This window comes from Athene noctua, chromosome 12 (genome assembly GCF_965140245.1).
Source record: "Athene noctua chromosome 12, bAthNoc1.hap1.1, whole genome shotgun sequence".
NCBI lineage: Eukaryota > Metazoa > Chordata > Aves > Strigiformes > Strigidae > Athene > Athene noctua.
In genome coordinates this window covers 13627897-13641905 of record NC_134048.1, presented here as the reverse complement: position 1 = coordinate 13641905, position 14009 = coordinate 13627897, and positions in this window count along the sequence as shown.

The following is a 14009-nucleotide window of genomic DNA, read 5'->3' as shown; positions in this document are numbered from 1 at the left end:
ATCTCTCCTCTGAGCATCTCAGAGCTGTCTGTGATCCACAGGGACTGAGTCCCCACATGATCCCTGCTGAGGGAGGTGAACATGGGAGCCCATCCATCGGACACTGCATGAGGGTGGATTTTCTAGAGGGTGAGGAGGAACTTTGGTTACTGCAGTCCATCCCACCATGCCCCAGCCAGCTGCCCCCTCAGTCCTCAGCTCCCTGGCTCCTCATCTGGATTGGGAATCTGATTGAGCACCAGATTAAATACATGTTCAGTTGAGGCACAGGGGTAAGAATGTGCTGTAGGGTTTTGTTAAACCTGCTTTTAGAAAGTCACTGTATTTAGGCCACAGGAAAAAACAAGTGCCTACAAATCAGAGAAAAAAGGGATTATAAATAGGAATCAAACTAAGCTATCATTTTTTTCATATGTCTTATTCCTTCAAAAAGCCGTCCCTCATATCTCCCTGGCTAACTGCTTGGGCTGGGCAGCTCATTTTGGCTGTGTTTCCACATTTTCTTCTTCTTTGGTTTCTGGTACAAATTCTGGAAGCAGCAGAATAGGGACGTTACAAAGACACAGAAGGAGCAGGGACAGTTTTCTGCACCACTAAGTGAGCACCACTTTCAGTAGTACCTAAATGTGCCCTTGATAAGAAGGACTTGCTAACACTGTCCCTAGTGAGCAGCAGTCATTACCAGTCACAATTATTAGGCTAACTTGGTTTCCAGAGAGACATCCAACTAAGGAGATCAGCTTCTTAAAGCTGGGCAAATTTGTCACCACTAGCTGCAGATGGGGAAATGTGATACCCGCTTCACTTCTTACTGCTCTTCCCAAGGTGGCTGCTGTCGGTCAGTGGTTGGGTCAAACCAGCCTGCTCCAACAGGGCTGCTCTTTTCATACCTTCTCAGACAGAAACAACCACGCTGGTGAGGCAAATGGTTGCACTGCAGCTCCAGAGGAGAAATGGGACAGGGACCCCAACCTCCTGACACCTCATCCCTTGTTGGAGCCATTACACTGGTGCTACAACCATACCTTTTCTTCCCTGTGTTGGCTCCTTGCCATAGCACATCACTCCTAGTGCCACTACCATAGTGATATGCTTTTGCCAAATGGGCCTTAAGTTATACCAGGAATAGAAATGGGTAGGATTTTTCTTGACTGTCCTTAAGGGAAATAACAACAGCAGCATCATTCGTAATAACAATATTTGTACAAAGTTAAATACTGGATTCCATACTCATACATGCAAAGAAGGACTATTTAATTCCTAAAAAAGAGAGACAAAAAACATTTCTTGTAGTGGTGAATCTGGAATTACAGAGATGATATGAGTTTTATAGCTAAAACTGCAGACATTTCCTTTTTTTTATTTTCTTCTGAAATACATAGGAAAATCATGTTAAAAAATAATGTGGCAAATGAGAGTCTTGTCAAAGCTGGATTAAAAGAAGGAGCTACAAGCATAATCATGTCAGCACCAATATGCAAAAGAAAAGCTAAAAGGTAGAAAGATATAATCCTGACTATGCAGACATACTCCAGGGTGTAGTGGTTGTATTACAAGAGGATGTGCAGAGTTAGCCAGAGGTAGGTATGAAGCACAATATGACAAATGTGGCAGGACTGAGCACTGGACACTATGCCAGTATGAGCTACGTATTACACTATAAGCCTGACAAAATGATGGGGAAATAAGAAGATAAGAATAATGGTATTTCTTATTCATTGCTTTTTTAAAAGTGTTTCCTAAAGGCCCTGACAAAGTTAGCATAAACATAAGGTATGATAGTGCTTAACTGTATGCTTTGCTGCTCAGTTAGTGTGTTTTGTTGGGAACAGAAAAAAAACCAAAACCAAACATCTGCAGCTGTATGAATGTAAATTGATAAGGGTTGTAGAAAAAGATGAGAAGTGTAAAAATTGTACCACTTATTTGCACACACTTGGGATCTCATGAAAGAGGTATCACACCACACAACTGATAAACTGGATCTACTAAGTCCTTCTGAGAGCTGTATTAATGGCAATGTCTGAAACTTGGAGGAAAGCTTGGCTCGCCCTGCCCTATGCTTGTGCCCTTATAACAGTCAGTCACTGGTGATGACTGTCTCCTTCTGGTTATGTCTTGATAGTGACACAAACTGGAAATGGAAAGCCAGGAAAAGCATCACTGGAGGATCTTGCACTCGCAGTTGTAACCACACTGCACGTTTGTAGCCATTCCCTTTTCTCCTAGCCTAGCAATTAGACTCAGTGCTTCAGTATCTTGAAATGCCATGCTCAGTGATTCATATTTTGCTGGCTGGTACAATTTACTACAGCCTTATCCTCAAAGTCACATTTAATAGCCTATGCAAGGTGTGCAAATGTCTGATTTGTAAACAAAAGCACAGTGACTGTGTATCCTTTGGATTATAAATATGAGCCAAGTGATTTAAGTGTCAAGACTTCCAACTGTGCACTCCTTTTTGAAAGGGACTCTGTTAAATTCTATATGTGCTTGTATAAAAATGACAGGCTTTTGCTGCAAGCTGGGTTAATAAATAGGTATATTGTACAGCTGCCTCACTCACTCTAAAGGGTAAATGTCTTGCAGTCACCTAAAGGCAAAGCCAGGACTGTGGGCGTCAGCTTGGGCTTGATTCTTCCTGGGGATGAAGTTGTCCCGTGGCCTTTCTGTTCAGCTTTGGGTACACAGTGTTTGTTCACAGTCCTGGGACTGTGATTCAGGGGTGGGATTTTTATCTGCTTCCCCCTCTCCTGTATACTGGTGCTGTTCAGAGCCATGTCCAGGCTATTTAGCTTTGCCAGGCCTCCTTCACTCTTGTCTCTCAGGTGGGGAGGGGTCCTTGCCATGAATGAGTGATTTAGGATCCTTAAATAATCAAAGGTATTAGCAAAAGTGATTTTAACATGGATTTGTAGAGTTCAATGGCAAGGTTCACTCACTTATGGAATAAACATAAAAGGAAAATCGAGTTAGAATCAATTTAGAATGATTTACAGAGATCAGAGATGCAAGATGGTAAGAGAGACCCTCCTATTGAATCACGAGGTTCAGAATGGACCCTCTTGTTTTCTAAACTCCTGATGGAGCCTACGTGTGGCTAGATCCAAACTTAGTCTCAGACTTGGTCAGTGGTTTATGTCTAAGAGATACGAAGGGTAAGAGAAACCTCCCATTGAGTCACGAAGTCCAGAATGGACCCCCTTGCTTTCTAAACTTCTCAGAGAGGAGTCTAGGTGTGGCTGGATCCAGACTGGATCAACGGTTTATGGCTAAAGAATTACATGTGCACAATCAATCCTTTTTATCACTTAGGATTTTAAAGTTCAGCATGCTATTAATCACTTACCTTCCATCCAGGTGTCCAGTGTTAGTTCACTCCAAAGTTTGAACCCTAGGTGTCCCAAAAGTAGAGTCTCAGGCATCAAATCTTATAAAAATAAATAATTTAATAGAGTGGTACAGCAGCAGGATCAGCTTGAGCTGGATGCCTCCAGAGAGTTGGTGGGAATAAGAGACCAAACAAAGAAATTCCCTGGGCAATTATACTCTTACAGACTATTCACTCACCCCTCGCGTACTCTTCATGCTCTCTTCACACGCCCTTTGGTCCAGTAGTGACTCTGGTCTGAGCTTCTTCTGACACCGTAGTGGAGTTCTTCAATGTCTCCAGACAGGCCATTTGTTATCTTGTCTAGTTGCAGCCTTGAAGCCGCCTTATCTTGTGATTTACACTGGCTCTGGAGGCCCCTGTTTTGATTAAACAGGTACACATTCAGTAAGTCTAGGTGTAAGTTTACAGCTTGTGGCCTAAGGCTTCAGCAAATCAAACTACTCACGTTAAGTACAGCTAAGCAAGCAGCATACTAAATCACATAACATTATAACTCTAAGTGATTCATTCTATTTAAAACTTACTTATTTAAGCTAAACGGTTCATATCTCTTAGCACTGAGGCATCCCTGCTCAAGGTAGAGTTGCCTGGAGTTCAGGCCAGTTGCCATCCAGGGAGAATTCAAATCGGGCTCACTCAACTCTCTGTCATTGGTAAAAGATCTCATTGCTTTGAGGAGCAACCTTGAGAGGTGTCCTAGCTCAAGGGCAGATCACCGCTGTGCAGCCACGCTGCCTAGCAGGGAGCGCTCAAAGAGAGCTCACTTAGGCTCTCATATTTATGGGATAAAGTGGTTGGCTCGTAGCCAAACTGCATACAATGAGAGAGGTATGCACGGGACTGCTTGTCACTCTGCTCCTTTGTGGGTTTCCTAGAGGAGTTCTTGACCCAGCTACGGCTCAGGCCTTTACCTGCTTTGGAGCCTGTACCAAACTACTGTGGGTTTGGTTAAGGGGATTCAGGTGCATCCATCACGGTCCTCCCACCTTCCACCCACTCTGTGTGTAGGTCCAGGAGCTGCAATGCAAACACTGATCATGGTTATTCTTTGCTTTTTCTGCCTTCCTGGTGTTTCCACAACCACATGTGATGGAGGCACTTGGCCCCTACATCAAACCTCTGCATTTGACTCACACCCTCTGAAGGATTAAAGGCAAGTTATGGCACAGTTCCCGTTCCCTCCTCCTAGAAACAGTGCAGTAACACCATAACCCAATATGCAACCACCTCCCCACTGACTTTTTTGGGGTGATTCCACCATATATCAATGGGCTGCAATACAACCTCCACAGACAAGGTCACATCCAGCCTCAAAAGGATAGGCAAAGCAAGGCAGGAATCTTCTCGTTGTCTTTGGCAAGCCATCAAGGCGACCAGGGGGTTCATACCATACAACTGCCTCCTCCAGTTCTCTGTCACACCCTGGTCAGAGCCCAGGCTGTGCCCTGTCCACCCCTCTCCATTGACATGCTGCAGGGGGGCTGGCGTGCCTGGAGCTGCCGCTGAGTCTAATTGGGAGAGAGAAGTCTGAGGGTATTTGGAGCCTCCCGTAGATAAGAGAAGCACAAATGCTTTTTAATATCCTGTATATCATTCTGATTAACAGCTGGGGGACATTAAGGCTAATATAGTCTCTGCGTGGCAGAGCAAACTGGAACAAAGGCAACAAAAAAGTCTTTCTCTTATTCCTAATCCCTCCATCAGGGGTGGGTGGAAGTGCTAAACTTTCCAGTACACAGAAAAAGGGAAATGATGATATGAAAAGGAGGGTGTCAAAGAAACATCCTCCATTTCCAACTCCTCCTCCGACTTTGTACTTCTCTCCACTGCCTCCTCCTTGCACACACACTCTTCAGCATAAGCTTTATGAACTTTCAGACTTAAAAAATGAGCTCTTCTTTGAAAAGAAGTAATGGGGTTTTTTTCTCCCAATATCATGGTACCACACACAAAGGCTGGTTCTGCACACCCTGATTTGCCATGGTAGCAGTGTTTGGGAAGAGAAGGCTCCGTGGGCTAGGAATTCTTCTCTAGGAAACAAAACTGATGAAGCTCAGTTTGAGACTCCCATAGCTGTGGCAAACAGACCAAGGTCAGAGGAAATGTGTCATGCTTCAGGCCTCATCAGTGATCCTTTAAATACACTTTCTCTCTGGAATGCCAGAGATTTAATCTTGAACATTAACGCCATTAATATGGGATAAAAGTGTTTACTCTGGTACCTTGTTTGATATTTTCACAGAATGTAGGTGTTCAGAGAAGAGAATAAAATACTTTAATGAACAGGAGAAAAAGTTGCTCGTTATTCTACAGCCCCTAAATTAAATAATTTTCTTTCAGTTTGCTTAGCTCCTGAGTGGGAAAATTGCTGAAAATGGACAAGACTATTAAAGAGAGTTATAGCTAGCATAAAGGGACCTTCGAGGAGAGAAATTATAGGACTGTATTAGAAAAACAGATCTTAGTGCAGCCCAGCAAAAAGCAACAGTTTGGGTTTACAATGTAATTTGCAAAACCTGCAGGTGAATGCAGGAATACAGACAAGGTAAAAAAAATCGGTGGTGTGAATTATTAAAAAACAAAGGGCCAGATCCTCCATTAATATGAGCTGACTTCGTCCTTAGCATGTGTAGGATACATCAAGAACTACAAGTGAGTTTAGCAAGACAATTTTGAAGGACAATACAAGGATGAGACAAAAACCTGTCTCTTAGAATTTGGGATGAGTGTAGTATTTGTTGGTGGTGAAGCTGGGAGTAAATCATTCTGACTATTACAAGAACAAGCTGAAAATTCCCTTAAGCCACTCTGCTCTGTCATATATATTGTGTGCAGTAAACGTATTACCAAAAACAGTTTGAAAAATGTTTTAGAAGGCTAAAAATACATCCTTGGTGCTATTTACTACTAAACCCTAAAGCAAGGTTTCTTGGCATCACACAGGATTCACAGAAGCATTTGAAACACCTGAAATTACCTTAAAATAGTCATTCTATATCTGAAAGTTACCTAAGTGGAAATCTAGGGGTTTTCAGTCAACAGAAGATTTGCTGCTGATCTCAACACCTCCAAGAATCTGCCCTAAGGTAACATTCCCCTGTGGGGACCTGGTGTGGGGGTAGGTGAACAGTAGCTCCTTGGGAAGCTGAGACTTTCCCCTTGCCACTGGGATGGAGCTACAGGGATGTTCTTTCCAAAGAGTTCAGTTACCCTGTGGCATCAGGCCTAATTGTGGTCATTCAGTTTTTTTGAAAATCTGGACACCCACTTTAGAACCAAGGATGGTTGTGGGATAATTGCCTGGAAATATAAGGGGGTGTTCTTGGAGAAAATTCACCATTTCCCTGGTAAAGGGCTGATTCTTCCATGCCCGAGTTATCATTCCAGTAAAACTACCCCAAATGATGTCATCTGCAGATGTGGGCACACACATCTTCCTGGGCTAGCAACAGGAACTCAGAGGGGTGAGACTGATTGTCATTTCCCCATAAAGTACACAGCAGCAAGCTGCTGCTCTCGGCAGGCTTTGCCTTCAAACGTAGGAAAGGAAACTCCCCAGGAGCTGCCAGACTGAATTCAAATTAGAAAGCAGCACTGAGCCAGCTGATAGAGTGTGTAAGGACCGTCACCGAAAATCCCTGGGCACCAACACTCCTCTCCTCTCTATATGCCTCGACAGTCACCACCCACCCATTGGCCATCATAACAATTTGGAGGCAGGATTAGTTTGGGATATGTCTGATAGCCTTGGCACGCTCTATATTCAGGGGGATCAGACAGTAACATCCTCTTATTTCTCCACAGAGCCATTTGTCAGCAGGTGCTTGCAGTCATTCTGGGTTATATAGTATCTGGTCCTTTTTATAGTACAAACTCATTACATTGATAATTAATCCGATAATGCCTATATGTCTGCTCTTATCTCCAAGGAACATGCAGCCTGAGCGGTGAGCCATTAACACACCTCACCACTCATTGTCTTATAGCAACAATGAAAGCTTCCTTAAACTTCACTCACTCTCCTTCCAGCCAGACTTTACAGTCAACGTGAGATTATACCCAGGTGGGTTTTTTTAAATGTGATTTTTCAATTATGGAGCCAAGCTTTGTTCTTGTGGCTGGTGTTGGCATTCCCAGTCCAAGTGGATGGGATCATGGGCTGAAAGATAAGAGAGAGATCTTGCTCCTTTGGCTTCTTCCTCTAAACAGAGTGTTGCAGCTCCAGCACTATAAATGGCAATCTATGTGAGTCTCAAACTGCAGCCTCGCAGACTTATTCCATGTCTCACAAATATTAAAAAATTAAGTCCTTAAAATTAAGAAAATCCAGCCTCAGGTGAGATCCTTCAGCAGGGTACCCCTGATCTTCACCAGGGAAGAAATGGTATGCCTGTGCCTGGCTTTAGGAAAAACCCTGATCAGAGCATCCAGCCCCTCTCCAGCTCAGTTAACCCTGCAGGAAAGAGGTTTTGTATCAGCCACAGATTTTGAGTTTGTGTTTTCTCATTTCCATGTGTCTGAAGGAATCGGTGACTGGGAGAACTTGTGTTTCAGTCTGAAAGATACTACTTGCCTTGTGTTCCTTGTGCTGTTACAAAGACCTGATACAGGGAAAGGAAATAAAGGACAGACTTTAGAAACAAGGGGAAGGCAGCACGGCAGTGATTTCTACTGAAGCAAATGAAACCATGCTATAGCTAGGGAGGAAAGGAAAGAAAGGAAGGAAAGGAAGGAAAGGAAAGGCAGGAAAGGCAGGAAAGGCAGGAAAGGCAGGAAAGGCAGGAAAGGAAGGAAGGAAGGAAGGAAAGGAAGGAAGGAAGGAAAGGAAGGAAGGAAGGAAGGAAGGAAGGAAGGAAGGAAGGAAGGAAGGAAGGAAGGAAGGAAGGAAGGAAGGAAGGAAGGAAGGAAGGAAGGAAGGAAGGCAAAAACCAAAAGGAGCATTTCATCGCAATTACAGTGCTTTTCTTTCCAGTGGAAGCTGAATCGAGTGGTCTTCAAACAGTCCAGAAAAACTGAATTCAAATGGAAATTTTACATCCCCTGCTCGCACCCTGCTGAGCCCACTGCTGTGGCTGGAGAGGGCTGAGCCTGAGGCTCTGCCGGCCGCCTTCTCCTGCTCCTGCTCCCACCCATGCTGCTCCCACCAGTACATGCAAAGGGTCTTACAGCCCCTGAGAGCAGGGAACAACAATCCCTCGTGGCATCACAAGCCTCTACCTTTCCCTTTAACCTCGAGGTGTTGTTTCACCATCAATCAAGAAAGACTGTGGCATCAGCCTGTTTTCCTAAAATGACTGTGATGGTTTTTATTTCTCACAGCAGGCAGCTGCCTAACACAAAATGCATCTCAGGCAGAGGTAATCAGGGATCTCAAACCAGCAGCCTAACCACACCAACTAACTTTCTCCCCAATTACATGTTGTAAAATGCTCTCTCTGAAAGTAATTAGGTTGTCTTGTTTAGTCCCTGCACAAGTGATTACAGAGAGATTCTCGCTTCTGTGAGTGGTAGAATTACAGCAAATACATCCCAGATAAAAGCACCCTCGCTACGGCCTTAGTGCGCTTCAAGAGCTTATTTGTGCTGTTTGATTTTCAATACGCACCAAAGCTTAAGCTCATGTCGCTTCAATGCATTGCACTGTCCACACTGCAGGAACAGCTCTCTGCCTCGGCAACTCTCAATAAGCAGAAGAGGACAAGTGCCATTCAGTAATAAAAAAAAAAAAAAAAAAAAAGAAAAAAACCCCCAAACCACTCTCATTTAAATGTCTGTATTCTTATGGGAGCCAGCAAATCTGATTTAAAGAGTCATATAGCCAAAGGATGTTGGATTACCAACATCCCTGATGATGCTCAGGCATCCGCTCCCTTGCTCACAGATGGCACAAATGGATATTTTTTGTTCCCATCTCTGATACATATCTAAGGATTTAGGAACTTGTGGCAGGTTCATACAGAAGGAGAACTAGGCAAGCAGGAGAGAGGGCTGAGTCCGGACCTGCCATTAAAAGCAAACACAGATCCCAATAGTTGTCTGGGCCCTGAGCCTCAGGATCTGTCTTCTATGGGTGACCAGATGGGCTGTGCCACTGGGCACATAGGCTCCTGGCCCTGCAGTGGCTCAGGACTGTGCGAGTCTCTTTGCTGGATAAAGACAGAGGTGCTACAGGGAGCCTCGTGCATTGCATGTGAGGTTCCCACCATGCGGCTGGGTCTCCCAGTTTAAATTCTCAAACTTCACAGTTGAGCCTAGAGGACATGGAAAGTAGAGCCCAAACATCACCCAAATAAAGGCAAGCAGTTGTGTAGGACACCATTTCTTGTCTGACTTTAATACTTGTTAGGTTTTTTTCCTCACTAGGGATTGTCTAATCCTCCCCCTTCCAGACCAATGCAGCTCTGGGCATGGGGGTTTTGCTGACAGCAACCACTTCCAGACTTCATCCCGATGCAGAGCTGTGAATGCTCAGCTCTGTAATCACTGCTAAAACTGCATTGACCAACGTATATACCGCTGAAATGTAAAGCCCTAAATACCATCCTGGTTGTTCTTCAGTCACCCTCATTCTCTTTCTATCCCATAAACTTCCCCCTTACCACCACTCTCCTGCATTTTGCTGTCTTACGTCAATTTTAAAGGGTTCCCCCAGGAACAATTTTATTATCTGTGGCAGAATAGAGGCAGATTTCAATACACTCAGTTGAAGCTGTCGCTCAGATTCTCAGAACTGCCTTTCTTCCACCACAGGGCTGTGGGTTTTGTTTACATGGCTCTCCCTGAGGGCCTGATTGCAGGGAGCCAGTGGTGGGATTTAAGATAGAATTAGGTAATACAGGACTCTGCTGTGTGAGCATTATATAGTGCCTTTTTTCATAGACATGAAGACTTTAAAGGGAGGGAGGGGAAACTCTATTTGCACAGCTGTTCAATACAGCACTGTGATTCAGCCATGGGTGGTGATGCAGGAGCGAGTGCTCAGCTCCAGACACGTTTCCACGCAGGTCCTGGGATCCTGTGGGACTTGCAGCACTTCCAGATTCCCTCTGTACTGCAGAAACTGTCAATGAAGCTTTGCAAATGCTGTGTGCACTGTGCTGTAGCTGGTGACACCCCATCTCTCACACGGGCTTTTTCACTTAGTCTTGGACAGAAAGGATGAAATAACCTGAGGAATAAATGGGAAGGCAATAAGTACTGGAAGTGCAGAGGAGTCACCGAGTACTCCTGACTTCCAGTCAGGAGATGAAAAGATGCTGTTCCCCTCCAGAAGCATCTGACATTATTTGAAGACCTGTTCTCTGCACGGGCAGAATGTGATGGATGGGGCACGGCTCCTTCCAGCTGCTGCTCTTCGGGGTCTCGTGTGGCCTCCCAGTGTGCGGGTTTGCCTGCCCACACCCTGCAAGCTGCCCTTCCTCAATCTAATCCCCACCAACGCGCCCCAGTGCCCCAGGCTCCCCTGAAGGTTGTTGCCCCCTCTGCTGAAAAGAGCCCATACTGATGCAGGGATAAAACAATTTGGAGGTAGGTGAACCTACTTTAAAGTGAAAACTTCATGATGACCACAATTACTATTCAAAAGAAGCCAGTTTTAGGGAGATATATTAGTTATTCTACCCTGTGTTTGTGCAAAGACTTAAAAAAAAAAAGGTGTTTGATTTTAGCTTTTGGAGGGCTTTGTTGTTTCTCTATCAAGTTACATGGTGCTTCCTACAAACCTGTGATTCCTTAATCCCCTGTACTCCACACAGACATTCACTGACACGACACAAAACCCACAGCAGTGTCTGCTAGTGTTTCAGCCCTCTACATATTGTTTACTAAGATGAACTATTCCCCCTTCTGCAGCCCAATGTGGTTCATCAGTTTCCTTCACGCGTGCAGTGCTGCGGTGTGGGACTGTCACCAGCACATCCAGGACTGCAAGGCGTGTGTGCAGCCTGCTCGCCTGGCTCAGAAACACAATCCCATCGGTTTCCCTGAAAGAAAAAAAAAAAAAAAAGGCTGGCGAGGCATAAATTCTTCATTGCTCCATTTAGCATCTCTGTCTCTCTGTTCAACCTGGCAGGAGGATGAAGAAATTTCTTGGTTTTTCAACTTATGTTTTTAAAACCCAGTTCTTTTTTAACTTACATTGCAAAATATCATCAAATTGGGGATGGACTGTGGACTGAATTACCTCTGTTCTTGATGCTTAAAATGCATTGGCAGGCTGTAACCTGCTACAAAAATTCTGCAACTCCAAACCAATTAGCAGGTGGCTATGTCTCATCTGGTGCCATTCATTTATTAATTTTAATAAACAAGAGCAAATTGTTACAGATAACTGTATTCTGCGCATTTTAATCAGGTGCAATATTAGCTGTGCTGGGAGGGTGATGACCAAGGAAAACAGTCCTGGCTACCCTTTGCTTTCTGAACTGACATTTCCATTCATTGCTTGCCCAGAGACACAACATGAGCTCAGGTACATGGGGCTTATTGTTCCTGCAGAGTTTATTTTCTCCTCATAGTATTTGTCCACCACAGTGACTGCTATTTGCAGGAGAAAAGGACTGAAATAAATAAACCCTTGCTGAGACTCTCTGGATGAACTGGGAAGTGTGGGCACACAATGCCACTCACTGTACACCTCCCCTGGGGCATCGAGCAGGGGGTCCTTTGTACAGCTGCAAACCCTCTGGGCTAATCACTTTAAAACTAGTTCAGCTCCAGCTGGACTTTTCACTGCCCAGTGACCTGTCCAGGTTGTGGGTTTGTTTTCTCCCAGCCTCACCACATTCAGGAATCACTCAGCCCTTGGGTTATTTCACCTCCGTGCAGGTACTGCTCCTGCTCTCTTCAATCACATTTTCTGAGGCACTGTCTCTTTGCAGCGTGTCTGCAGATGCTGTAGCACAGGGAAACCCTGAGGTCACTTAGGACCTTCAGGTTGTTGTCTATGAAGCAATAAAGTATATATGTGGCACACAAAAAGCAGTATAAGGCCCATTTCTTTAATAGCAGTAAATCCCCACTGAATCAGAGTTAGTTCTAGCAGGTGGATTATGGCTCTATGTCCCTTAACATAATAATAACAGTAATGGGAGGAGGTATTTTCTTGAAAGCATACTTACAGTTTACCAGAGTTGCCTCTTCTTGTTTGTATGTGTTTTTTTGTGGGGAGCACTTGTGTGTATACAGCTAGCCAGAGACAGATAGAGGTGTGCCTGCCATGCATATCGGCAGAGGTGCCAATTAACAGCCTGGCTGTGCCCTTCTCTGTTCTCTCAAGACTCTGACAATGCACCTGAACCTTGCAGTCCTCCTGTGCTTTTATAGGGCCTCATAATAACTTTTCACAGAAGCAACCACTAATACCTATGAAATATCACCTGTTGTAGGGTCCCAAAGGTTTATTTCTCATGCACCCTCCATCAGGCAGGTTGTTAATATGTGCATGTCCGAAAATCAACAGCTTCTCTGTCATTTATTTGCCAAAATACACTGGAAATAAAAGAGCTGAAGAGATGGCCAGGCATCCCTTTTTTTATGGGCAGTTACCACTGCTGCACAGATCGAATGCAGTGGGGAAAAGCAACAAAACCCTGGTGCTGAATAAGGAACAGAACAGATTTTTCTCCCCTTCTTTGTTTATTTAGTTTGAGGAGGTTAAAGTGATATGTCTTGTTGGTTTTTGGGTTTGTTTTTTTTTTTTTTCCAAAAAGCTTCATTATCATCTTTTTAAGCAATCTCAAGGCACACGAGTAAGCAGAAAATGGGGTACGTGGTAAGGAAGGGTGACAGCATGGATGTGGAGTGTCCAGATTAATGTAATTTGTATGAGACAAAAACTTTAACATCTTAATTACTCATCTTAAGGTCTCAATGGTTATGCCAATTGATCAAAACCATCAGAAAAATGCCTTCTCAAGGAATAACATGAAGCAAGGAGGGAATGCTACATCTTTAAAGGTTAAGTGACTGCAACACCTCTGTGAACTGGAGCCTGAGTCAGCTCATGATGAACTGCAATGCCGGAGCCCCGTGGGAGCCCACTTCTGCTGACACTGCCTCTTCCTCAGCAAAAATCATAAACCCACTTCTCTCTGTCTGTTATTCTCTTCCAGGCCTTCAGCCTGAGGATCAGATTGAAAAAAATAGTTCCTCTGAAATACCTATTACTTGCAGCATCAAACCAAAGCTCTACTCAAATGAGCTTGTGTAACCTGCTCGTAGGCATTATCACCCGACAGCTATAACAAGGCTGCGTTTGAAATGCTGGTCCTGCTTAAATGCGTGGAGCAGTCTGTATCTGCAGATTACTGCCGTGTGTATTTGCCTGGATCCTCCTTGATGAGACTCTGCAAAACAAAATGGCACCTCCAATAAGCTCTGTGTTGGGGGGACGATGACACATAAACTGACATGATGTGGGCTCACAGACACCCCTGCATGTGTGAGGTAGCTGAAGTTTGCTAAGGTGCTTGTATAGAAGAATACTGGAAATGTTGGATCAAATATTTTGGGGAAAAGACAAGTTCAGCTTCCATTCATTTATGAATTTATGAAAACAAATCTGAAAAAAAAATGGGTTTTTTTCACTATTTAGGTACTTTCATTCCTACCACTA